The 12,308-nt window shown below is 47.5% G+C and overlaps 1 long non-coding RNA gene across 7 annotated transcripts; it reads right to left on the bottom strand.

Moving 5' to 3' along the window:
• Positions 1-1,465: 1,465 nt before the first annotated feature.
• LOC147655203 (uncharacterized) lies at positions 1,466-12,254 on the bottom strand. Of its 7 annotated transcripts, XR_015283939.1 has the most exons (12): positions 12,158-12,254; positions 11,864-11,960; positions 8,549-8,640; positions 5,608-6,696; positions 5,488-5,529; positions 5,229-5,393; positions 5,067-5,145; positions 3,897-4,985; positions 3,777-3,843; positions 3,518-3,682; positions 3,356-3,434; positions 1,466-3,274 (listed from the first exon to the last, which is right to left on the bottom strand). It is a non-coding gene; the product is annotated as an uncharacterized LOC147655203 (long non-coding RNA). The 7 variants fall into 7 exon arrangements; XR_015283936.1 differs by lacking the exon at positions 12,158-12,254 and having other exon boundaries at positions 5,488-5,554; positions 5,608-7,634; positions 8,209-8,640; positions 11,864-12,048; XR_015283938.1 differs by lacking the exon at positions 12,158-12,254 and having other exon boundaries at positions 3,919-4,985; positions 5,488-5,554; positions 11,864-12,048.
• Between the last annotated feature and the right edge of the window lie 54 nt (positions 12,255-12,308).

Here is a 12,308-nt window from a genome sequence, read left to right as displayed (position 1 = left end):
GGTTTTTTTATTTTGTTTAATTGGTTTGGGAAGAGATTTCTTTGGAGGAAAATTGAAAAAAATGTTTATTTAATGAGTAAAGTATTTATAATTATAAAAAAATGAATAATAAATAATAAAATTAGTTGTTGTTTGAAGAGATGGTCAATTTAGAAAGTTCTTGTTGTAGTTTTGTTTGTTTAGTTATATATCAGTTTTTTTGGTGTTGCAAAGTGTTGAGGCCCAGACCCCCAAGGGCTGGATGTGTGAGTTTTTGGTTTTTGGGTTTTAGTTTAGAGTACATTAGAATAGAGGAGAAAGAAAAAATATATATAGTTTGGACAATTTTGTTTTTTTAGTTTCTTAAAAATTAATTCAAAGTAAGGGAGACTTTTGTTTTGTTGTAGATAATATCGTTTGGAGAAAGATGTGGGGGAATGAATGTTGTTTTTGAAAATAACTTGTGTGGGGTGTTTTGTTTCTTTTGGAAATTAGTTATATATATAGACAGATAAGACTAGAGATACTGAGTAAAAAGTGAGGCTTATATATATTTTTTATTTAATGCTTAGATTTTTTTTGAGGTACATATTGTGTTATTTTTTCGTATTATTTATCATGTGTCATTTGGTTTTTGAGTTAAGACAGTTTTATGGAGTTTTTTCTATTTAACCTGGAATTGATTTTAATTGCTTTTTTAAATACATTTTTTTATTTGTTACTGGGATTTTGGTTTTGTTAATGATATGTCAGGGTTTAGATTGGGTAGGGTTAGTTTGCTTGGTAGAGTTTGGGGTGTTAATGAATTAGGTGGCTTTTGCTAGATGTTTTTTACTATTTGAAAGACTTTTTTATTTAATGTTTTTAAGAAGGTTTTTAATAGTTTTTAGGTTTGGTTTTTTTTTTTTTGTACTTGGTGCATGGTAGGGGATATGGTATATTTACTGAATATTATGGTTTTTAGTTTAGGTGTTGATAAGGTTGTTTTTGAAATGAGTTTTATGGTTTGATTTAATTTTTTAGGGGTATTATGTTTTTAAAGGGCTTGTTTTTTGAGGTTAAGGATGATGTTTTGAGTAGCAGTGTGAGGTATAGGGTACGTTTTTATTTATTTAGTGATGTTTTTTTATTATTGTGAGTATGTAGTGTTTATTTTGGTGTGTTTGGGGTACAGTAATGTAGCTAATTTGTTAGGTTTCTTATATTTCTATTTGGATTATTGTTTCTTAGAGGGGTTCATTTGTTTGATTGTAGTATGTTTTAAACTTAGGGATAATGTGAAAAATATTGTTTATGGTTACATTTATTTTTTGGTTTTGTGTTTATTTGGAGATAGTATTTTTATTTTGATGATTCAAGGTATTATGAGATTATTGAGTTAAAACCAAATTGTTCCTGTATGGTTAATTGCAGTTTATTTTTGATCTTTTTTTTTTTTGTAGTTGCATGTACCTGTTTTTTGCTTTGGTGGTTTTTATTAGTTGTATTTTTGGGGATACGAATATTTATATGATGGATTTTAAAGGTAGTTAGTTTTTGTAGTGATTTCTTATTTTTTAGTAGTTTAATTCTTTTATTGTTAATGAGGTCTTTATTTTTATAGAGCATTGATTATTATTTATGAATTAGAAGGTAGCAATTTGGTTAGGTTGTTCTTAGTAATGCTTAGGGCTCATTGAATGGTTTTCAGTTTAGTAAGTTGTTGAGGTTTTTTTTAAGCAGATTTAGTTGTGTTAGGTTTTATGTAGCTTTTTGTGTTTTGTTTTACTTTTATGATGTGGTATGAATTATTAGTAAAAAGAGTGTAGTGGGGTTTTTTAGCTCCTCTTCTAATAAACTGGGTATAATTACTAATACACTTTTAAAACATGTTACTGGGATTGGGATGTAGGGTAGGCCAAAGAAACAATAAACTAAAGCTATTTGGTACAAACTTCAGTACTTTTATAAAGTTTTTATCCATCATTATTACTGAGCTTAGCATAACAACTATTTTAATCTGTGCTCTTTTACTGTGAAAGTTATGTAGTAGGGACAGTATTGGAGTTATTTTTGGATAAGAAAATAAACTTAGGGACAAGAAAGGCATTAAAACCTCAAAAAAGCTCAGAGACTAGAACAACATAAAGGCCTCGACCCTGAGAGACATGAATTAAGTAACACCATTACAAAGTCCTTTATCCCAACACACAGTAAGTACCAATACAACATAATTAGCATAGCTTTTCCTTACTCTTCTGAACCCCACATTGGGCAGCAAATAATAAAATGCTTAGAAAGCTAAGAAAAAACTCAAAGCACTGCAGGATAACTTCACAGCTCCAGACATCTTGTGTTGATCTAGGAATATGTTCTAGACCCCAACTACACACCCTACATCACAAATGTCAAATTACAGGGGCCTGGGACTTGGCCTTTTACACCTACAGCCAGGATGGGCGGCTGGGCAGCAGGGCAGAGCAGCTCCGGGACAACTACACCCAGACACCCGTGACACACCAGACAACAGACGAGGGGACACAATGGGGAGACAAAACTCTGGGCCACAAGAACGGCCGCAAGGACTGAGAGAATGCGGAACGAGATGAGCCGGGTGAGAACGAAGGCGAGCTGATGAAGCTCACAGAACCCGGGAGGAAGAAGATGCTGACTGAATGACAAACTCCAGGAACCGCCAAGACGGATGCCCAAGAATCTTATGGCAGCAATCCTCTACCTATCTTTGCGTTTCTTCAAGTCCTAAGCCGCAACAATGGATCCTCGCGGCGCACGGCTGTTGACACAGCTCGGAACAAGACATCTAAAAGACATCCGATCGGATGCTTTTCAAAAGAGACGCGATTCCGAGGCCTCTGAGAGCTGCCGAGCCGAGGAGCCCAGAGATTGGAGATGCTATAAGTGTGATGCTGGGGTTTCTGGCAAGCCCCCAGAAGAGACAGGGCAAGGCACGTACAACACAAGAGGCACAAAAGACACAGAAGGCACGACGGACAAGTGACACGACGCGCCCCGCGGCTGCTCTGTCCTGCACACCTCAGCACTGTGAACAAAAGTGAGGCTCTCCCACCGTGCAGCCTAAGGGGCCACAGCCTGGACCTCCCCGTCCCCAAAGCTGACTCAAAAATCCCAGGTCACATGTCCCGTCCCGGCACCCCGCTTTCATCCCCTCCGCGGGTCGTAGCCTTCGACTCAGCTCTCGCATGCCCGGTGGGGAGGATCCACACAAAGCGCCAAGGAAGGCCGTCTGGCTATCCGGGAAGTTCCTGCCATCGCCAGGCTGTCGTCTCTCCGTCAGCTACAAAAAATAAAACAGAAAATCAGCAGCTGATCTTGCTGCGCAGGGCATCGGCCAAAACCCGACAATTCCGCTACTCACGGTGTCCTGCGAACGGCCGTGTCCTGAGGCCCCACGATACGGCCACGCCGGGACCAGACACCGTCGTCGCAGGGCGCGCCTGAGTTAAGAGAAAAAAAAGTGATGTGGCGTTGCTGAAACTTGAACAGGCCCTCGCTCCTCCTCCTGACATCCCCAACTCACGGGAAGCCCTCGGCCCGTTCCTGAAGGCCACCCCCACGGCCCCTTTACGTGGAAAAGGCTCCGTCACGCGGTCCCTGTAACGCTTCCGCAGGGCTCACGGGAGCGGCGAAGCAGGCGTGCCGGCCGGCTGGTTGACGGGGTCTCGACGAAACGCGACTGGACCGCCTAAAGCGCGCAAACAAGAAGGGACGCTTGGCGTCGCACCAGAAACTGAGAGCCCAGCGATAACAACAGCCTCCCTCCACCGGTCAACGCTCACCTTGCCCGCTTCACCTTGACTGCTGCTGGCCGGCTCTATTTCCTAAAAATAAAGACAAAGAGGAGACCTGTAACACAGTGACCGGTTCCAGTTGCCCTGCAAAGACAAACATTGACTTACCTTCTTGTGGGAACCCCCTTACCCTGGCTGCGGCTCTCGGCCACCGATTTCATCCATCCGCATCTGAAAGAAAGCTGAGACAAAAGTCAAAGTGCTGCAGGGGAACTTCACAGCTCCAGGCATCTTGTGTTGATCTAGGAATATGTTCTAGACCCCAACTACACACCCTACATCACAAATGTCAAATTACAGGGGCCTGGGACTTGGCCTTTTACACCTACAGCCAGGCTGGGCGGCTGGGCAGCAGGGCAGAGCAGCTCCGGGACAACTACACCCAGACACCCGTGACACACCAGACAACAGACGAGGGGACACAATGGGGAGACAAAACTCTGGGCCACAAGAACGGCCGCAAGGACTGAGAGAATGCGGAACGAGATGAGCCGGGTGAGAACGAAGGCGAGCTGATGAAGCTCACAGAACCCGGGAGGAAGAAGATGCTGACTGAATGACAAACTCCAGGAACCGCCAAGACGGATGCCCAAGAATCTTATGGCAGCAATCCTCTACCTATCTTTGCGTTTCTTCAAGTCCTAAGCCGCAACAATGGATCCTCGCGGCGCACGACTGTTGACACAGCTCGGAACAAGACGTCTAAAAGACATCCGATCGGATGCTTTTCAAAAGAGACGCGATTCCGAGGCCTCTGAGAGCTGCCGAGCCGAGGAGCCCAGAGATTGGAGATGCTATAAGTGTGATGCTGGGGTTTCTGGCAAGCCCCCAGAAGAGACAGGGCAAGGCACGTACAACACAAGAGGCACAAAAGACACAGAAGGCACGACGGACAAGTGACACGACGCGCGCCGCGGCTGCTCTGTCCTGCACACCTCAGCACTGTGAACAAAAGTGAGGCTCTCCCACCGTGCGGCCTAAGGGGCCACAGCCTGGACCTCCCCGTCCCCAAAGCTGACTCAAAAATCCCAGGTCACATGTCCCGTCCCGGCACCCCGCTTTCATCCCCTCCGCGGGTCGTAGCCTTCGACTCAGCTCTCGCATGCCCGGTGGGGAGGATCCACACGAAGCGCCAAGGAAGGCCGTCTGGCTATCCGGGAAGTTCCTGCCATCGCCAGGCTGTCGTCTCTCCGTCAGCTACAAAAAATAAAACAGAAAATCAGCAGCTGATCTTGCTGCGCAGGGCATCGGCCAAAACCCGACAATTCCGCTACTCACGGTGTCCTGCGAACGGCCGTGTCCTGAGGCCCCACGATACGGCCACGCCGGGACCAGACACCGTCGTCGCAGGGCGCGCCTGAGTTAAGAGAAAAAAAAGTGATGTGGCGTTGCTGAAACTTGAACAGGCCCTCGCTCCTCCTCCTGACATCCCCAACTCACGGGAAGCCCTCGGCCCGTTCCTGAAGGCCACCCCCACGGCCCCTTTACGTGGAAAAGGCTCCGTCACGCGGTCCCTGTAACGCTTCCGCGGGGCTCACGGGAGCGGCGAAGCAGGCGTGCCGGCCGGCTGGTTGACGGGGTCTCGACGAAACGCGACTGGACCGCCTAAAGCGCGCAAACAAGAAGGGACGCTTGGCGTCGCACCAGAAACTGAGAGCCCAGCGATAACAACAGCCTCCCTCCACCGGTCAACGCTCACCTTGCCCGCTTCACCTTGACTGCTGCTGGCCGGCTCTATTTCCTAAAAATAAAGACAAAGAGGAGACCTGTAACACAGTGACCGGTTCCAGTTGCCCTGCAAAGACAAACATTGACTTACCTTCTTGTGGGAACCCCCTTACCCTGGCTGCGGCTCTCGGCCACCGATTTCATCCATCCGCATCTGAAAGAAAGCTGAGACAAAAGTCAAAGTGCTGCAGGGGAACTTCACAGCTCCAGACATCTTGTGTTGATCTAGGAATATGTTCTAGACCCCAACTACACACCCTACATCACAAATGTCAAATTACAGGGGCCTGGGACTTGGCCTTTTACACCTACAGCCAGGCTGGGCGGCTGGGCAGCAGGGCAGAGCAGCTCCGGGACAACTACACCCAGACACCCGTGACACACCAGACAACAGACGAGGGGACACAATGGGGAGACAAAACTCTGGGCCACAAGAACGGCCGCAAGGACTGAGAGAATGCGGAACGAGATGAGCCGGGTGAGAATGAAGGCGAGCTGATGAAGCTCACAGAACCCGGGAGGAAGAAGATGCTGACGGAATGACAAACTCCAGGAACCGCCAAGACGGATGCCCAAGAATCTTATGGCAGCAATCCTCTACCTATCTTTGCGTTTCTTCAAGTCCTAAGCCGCAACAATGGATCCTCGCGGCGCACGGCTGTTGACACAGCTCGGAACAAGACATCTAAAAGACATCCGATCGGATGCTTTTCAAAAGAGACGCGATTCCGAGGCCTCTGAGAGCTGCCGAGCCGAGGAGCCCAGAGATTGGAGATGCTATAAGTATGATGCTGGGGTTTCTGGCAAGCCCCCAGAAGAGATAGGGCAAGGCACGTACAACACAAGAGGCACAAAAGACACAGAAGGCACGACGGACAAGTGACACGACGCGCCCCGAGGCTGCTCTGTCCTGCACACCTCAGCACTGTGAGCAAAAGTGAGGCTCTCCCACCCTGTGGCCTAAGGGGCCACAGCCTGGACCTCCCCGTCCCCAAAGCTGACTCAAAAATCCCAGGTCACATGTCCCGTCCCGGCACCCCGCTTTCATCCCCTCCGCGGGTCGTAGCCTTCGACTCAGCTCTCGCATGCCCGGTGGGGAGGATCCACACGAAGCGCCAAGGAAGGCTGCCTGGCTATCCGGGAAGTTCCTGCCATCGCCAGGCTGTTGTCTCTCCGTCAGCTACAACCAAGAAGACCAAATATCAATGCAGGATCTTAGTGGCACATCTGTGAAAATCCAGCACTTACCTTCTCTAGAGAATGCCCAGGTTCATGGGCTGCAGAATTCACCCCACAGGTAGGCAGAGGCTTGCTTCACAGCAGTATTGGCTGACACAGCCAAATTACCACCACCTCAAGGAGGGGAGGCAGACTCTCCAGTCAGTGAGGGACAGGGAGCCCAGTGTACCCCAAGGATAGAAACCCCAGCTTATATGACACCAGCAGGCCCTAGCACTCACTATCGCTTCCTGGCTGGCCCTAGCACCAGGAAACTGCCTGCACCTCTCGTGGGTTCTGGCACTCTGCTGCTTTAGGGTTCCTGCCTGCAGCTGTCTCAAGGAAACGGGAGCACTGTTAGGGCTACTGTTTAGGGTTTGAATAGTCCTGTACTCTACCTTATATCCCAACCTGTACCCCTTTTATTTTCACTGTTTGTCTCCAGCCCTCAGGCCCTTGACCTCTGAAGCCCTCCCTCAGCCTCTCTGTGTCACTGCCAAGCTGCCCCACTGAACCCTACAAACTTACAACCCTACGCTTGCAACCGGGGATGCTCCTTATCCATAGGCCCCAAGAGATGTCCCTTAGCCCGGACCAGGCAATCCACAGTTGCTCCCTACCCTACCTAAGTTTGGCCCTGAGACAGGGCAGAGGCTGACAGAGCCGAACTCTTTGCGGAGGCCAGGCACGAAGCCTTACCAACCGCCGCCTCGAGGAGGGGTGGGAGCAATCCCCGGCTGCGGAGGGACAGAGAGCCCAGGGTGGGGCGGGGCGGGAAACCCCCTGTTTCCCCAACCCTGCGGATCGTCCCCCCACTATCGCTTCCTGGCTGGCCCTAGCACCAGGAAACTGCCTGCACCTCTCGTGGGTTCTGGCACTCTGCTGCTTTAGGGTTCCTGCCTGCAGCTGTCTCAAGGAAACGGGAGCACTGTTAGGGCTACTGTTTAGGGTTTGAATAGTCCTGTACTCTACCTTATATCCCAACCTGTACCCCTTTTATTTTCACTGTTTGTCTCCAGCCCTCAGGCCCTTGACCTCTGAAGCCCTCCCTCAGCCTCTCTGTGTCACTGCCAAGCTGCCCCACTGAACCCTACAAACTTACAACCCTACGCTTGCAACCGGGGATGCTCCTTATCCATAGGCCCCAAGAGATGTCCCTTAGCCCGGACCAGGCAATCCACAGTTGCTCCCTACCCTACCTAAGTTTGGCCCTGAGACAGGGCAGAGGCTGACAGAGCCGAACTCTTTGCGGAGGCCAGGCACGAAGCCTTACCAACCGCCGCCTCGAGGAGGGGTGGGAGCAATCCCCGGCTGCGGAGGGACAGAGAGCCCAGGGTGGGGCGGGGCGGGAAACCCCCTGTTTCCCCAACCCTGCGGATCGTCCCCCCACTATCTCTTCCTGGCTGGCCCTAGCACCAGGGAACTGCCTGCACCTCTCGGGGGTTCTGGCACTCTGCTGCTTTAGGGTTCCTGCCTGCAGCTGCCTCAGGGAAACGGGAGCACTGTTAGGGCTGCTGTTTAGGGTTTGGGGTGGGGTACACCTGAACTCCACCTTACCTATACCCCTTCTTTTCACTGTTTGCTCAGCCTTTTTTTCTTGGAATTCATTTGACAGATTGAGGGCACTGGGGAGGGACTGCCACGATGAAATCAAAAGGGAAAAGGACAAAAATCACCCCTGCAAATCCACACTAGCTCAGCTGTTCAGGTGCTGCTTCCTGGCAAAAAGCTTTGTCCATCACCACCTCTTTTAAGCAGTACTCCAAGTCTAAGTGCATCCAGGTGCTCCCCCAGACCCTATGAGATGCTCTCACCGTCACTCCATCAGATGCCACTGGGAGCCCACCAGAAACTCCTCTCCTGCAGCAGTTCCATGCCAACGTTGTTTTGCCACTCGTATTTGGCCCTGTAATAACGGCAAAATTGTTGCCTTCTGTCAGGTACATGTTGTTAGACACAGGTTTTTCCATGGCCATCTTTTCAAGAATGAGGTGCCATCCCTGCTTGATTGCTAAATTATCGGTAAATTCTGGAAAACCTAAATAAGAAAAAAAAATCTAAGACACTGACGCGTTAATATGGGAACCTTTACATCACTAAACTAGTATGTCCTGAAATAAAGTGAATTCTTCCAAGCCTACTACAAAAATCATATTCCTAAAAATAACCAAAAAACAAACAGCATCAAATTCCCACCAGTGTCATCAATAAAATCACAATACCTCCACCAACCAAGGGAAAAAAATCTTAACCCCCTCAAAGACTCAACACTGAAACAGAACTCATCCTAACACTTCAACTAACAATACTAAAATAAATTTTCATAACAAATATTCCCTCTATGCACATCACCAATACTACATAAAACAAAGTACTCTCACCACAGCACCCCTGAATCAAAAACCTAAATTGCCCTAAAATCTTTAAAATAATCACAAATTAACCCCAAAATAAAAACTTTAATCTCACTAACAAAAAAAACCAAAACAGGCAACACAAACAAAACCAACACCATACAACCAACTACCAGCAAAAATGGATGCTAGGCTCTTTCACTAACAGTTCTTATCACATCAGCAAAGTTAGACATAAATAAAAAACAACGCTATTGAACTCCACACAACAAATCACACCAACTATTAAAAAATAATCAGACCAACTCGCTAAACTCAAAACCATTCAACTAACCCTAAACATCAGCAGAAAAAAGCCCCAAAGCCCTACCTTTATGCTAATACCTAAATACTCACCAATACTCTATAAAAAAATTTAATAGCTCATTAAAAACAAAAAACCAATCTAAACTACTAAAAAATTAAAAAGCATCACCCCCAAAAATATACCTATAAAAATCCACCATATAAATGCCTGCCCCCAGAAATGTAACTAAGAAACACAACAGAAAGAAATCCAAACTTATCATCAACACCTAAACTAGAAAACACAACATTAAATAAATAGGACATATACATTATTATACACCAACTACAAACAAAATAAAATGATACAATCAATTACTAAGTCACCTTAAAACCAGTCAATAAAAAACTTTCAAAAATTGAAAACTGCATCTAACAAAAGCCACCTAATTAACACTCAAAACTGAGCTAACCAAACAAACCCTACCCAATCTGAACCCCAACATACAATAAACAAAACCCAGTAATACATATCAAAATCTATTTTAATTGATTCTACCTAAAATACAAACCCATTCATAGAATCATCTTTATTCAAAAAATAAATTTCACATAGTATACAACACAAACAAATCAAACAACACACTGTGTACCACCAAAAAAATCTAATATTGAATAAAAATCACATATAAATATCTCTGCTTACTAAATATTACCGCCACTATTTATATTTACCTGTATCTGCATAAAAGCATATTTAAATTCAATAAACATTAATTTGACCTCTAAGCCAAATATATACAATAAAAAATAAAATGTCCTTAAATTACATTATATTATATCCTCATCATCCGCTTTATGCCCAAACATAAATTCTGTAACTTCAAAACTAAAAAAGAAAAAATTCTTTGAACATACAATCTATATACAATACTAATACAGCCTCACTCAAATTCTCTCTCAACTCTACTGTCTAACACAACAAAAAATGCATTTTTTACTTTTTCAAACTAATTTCTCATTTCTTAGTGAATACAAAATAATTACCAGAACCATAACAACTACTTCTAAAACTATTCAACTTTACTCCAATCCAAAAACCCAAGCTACCACCAAAACACCCCATGGCTCAAAAAGATCAACGCCACAGCCCAACTCCAAAAACATCCAAACCACATGTGCAGAAAACCCTTCTAAAGCTCCTGCTCTTTTCTCCTCAACAAAGAAATTATCTAACATTATTCATCCTTTTTTTTCCTCTTACCTATGCCCTACTTATTAAAATAAACATTTTTTTCACTTTTCCTCAAAAAAAAATTCCTTTAAAATCAATTTAAAAACAGACTGAAACCTGATTTCTATTAAGAAACACATTCATTTTAAAACGTTTTTCTCCCCGTTTGTCTCAAATCTTTCCAAAGTTTGGATCCTGTTCCAGTGCACCTGAACCAAATCAACCTGCTCTGGCTCTGGAAACATCAGCAACACCAAACCCAGAGCACGAAGCACCTCACTGTCCCTACCCTGCTGTCCCCCGGCCCTGCTCTCTCGCATCCTACGCTGCAGAGCGCTGGGAGCCAGGTTCAGCCCTGAGAATTGTCACATCCATTCCCTCAGACATTCCAGCTTCCACGGGGATATTGAGGGGACCCCCTGCTTTCCATTCTCTAGTACAGCACCAAGACAAAGCTCTCACTCGGCCCGCGTCTCCAGAAAATCGTGTGCAAGGCTTAAATAAACCCCGAGGCTTGAGAAATACAGTCTGCCCAAAAAGCCCAGCTCTGCATCCAGGGGAAATGAACATCACAAACAGATTCACACACCCCAGATGCACGGGACGCTGCCAGCTCGCACCTGCAGTTAACTCGGCAATGGAAAAACCTGAGCTTGAAGCCCTCCTGTGAGGGTGCAAAAGGTATTGGACACAGTTTCTAGAAGGCACCACATCGTTATTTAAAGGCGCAGCTCGGCTAAAGAGCAACACCGACAAAGCCCCGAGACAAAAAGCCCCGAAGGTCGGGCTTTTCCCCCTCCCCTCCTCCCAGTGATTTTTGCAAGCGCACTCTGAAGCTGACAAGCCACAAGTGTTCCCCAGCGGCCCCCGCCGGGACTCGCTCCCGGGCTGGCGCCGCTCCAGGTGCAGGGGGACCGGGGAAACCACGCGAGCCCCGGCAGCGGCGGCACTCGGCACCCGGGGGCGGCCCCGCGCTCCCGGCCGGAAAGCGGCTCCTCCGGCGGGCGGGGGCAGCTCCGGCCCCGGGAGAGCTCGGCCCGCCCAGCGGCACCGGGACCGGCCCGAAGGGGCCCCGGCGGTGCCCGAGCCCTGCGCCCGGAGTGGACAACGAGGCCGGAACACAGCTCCACACCGCGGCTCCCGCCTGCCGGCTCGGCAGAGCCCGCCTCTCCTCCACACAGCTCTGTCGCTCCCTGGCAAGAGGAAATCAAAAAGGAAAAGGAGAAAAGCCCCACTGCAAACTCGCACTGGCTTACTTGCTCCGATGCTGCTTCCAGACACAAAGGTTTCTCCCTCGGCACCTCCTTTAAGCAATGCTCCATGTCCAAACGCAACCAGCTGTTCTCCCAGATCCTATGAGATGGTCCCAGTATCATTCCATGAGGTACCCCCAGGGAAGCCCACCATAAACCCCTCTTCTGCAACTGCTCCGTGCCCAAGCAAAGTGAGACAAACCCTCCCCCTAAAATAGCCCCAGGCAGGACCCACCCATTCTTTACCATAACTGCTCACACCTAGGGCTGCTCTGAGAGCTCAACCTCACTACTCACACCTGGGGCTGCTCTGAGTGCTCATCAACCTCACTGCTCACACCTGGGGCTGCTCTGAGAGCTCATCAACCTCACTGCTCACACCTGGAGCTACTCTGAGCGCTCATCAACGTCACAGTTCAGTTTGTGCTGTTGCCATCCTACGGGTAAG

This window comes from Cyanistes caeruleus, chromosome 2, assembly GCF_971803275.1.
Source record: "Cyanistes caeruleus chromosome 2, bCyaCae1.hap1.1, whole genome shotgun sequence".
Lineage (NCBI taxonomy): Eukaryota > Metazoa > Chordata > Aves > Passeriformes > Paridae > Cyanistes > Cyanistes caeruleus.
The sequence above is the reverse complement of the archived record's forward strand: the minus strand, read 5'-3'. Positions and strand labels throughout refer to the sequence as shown.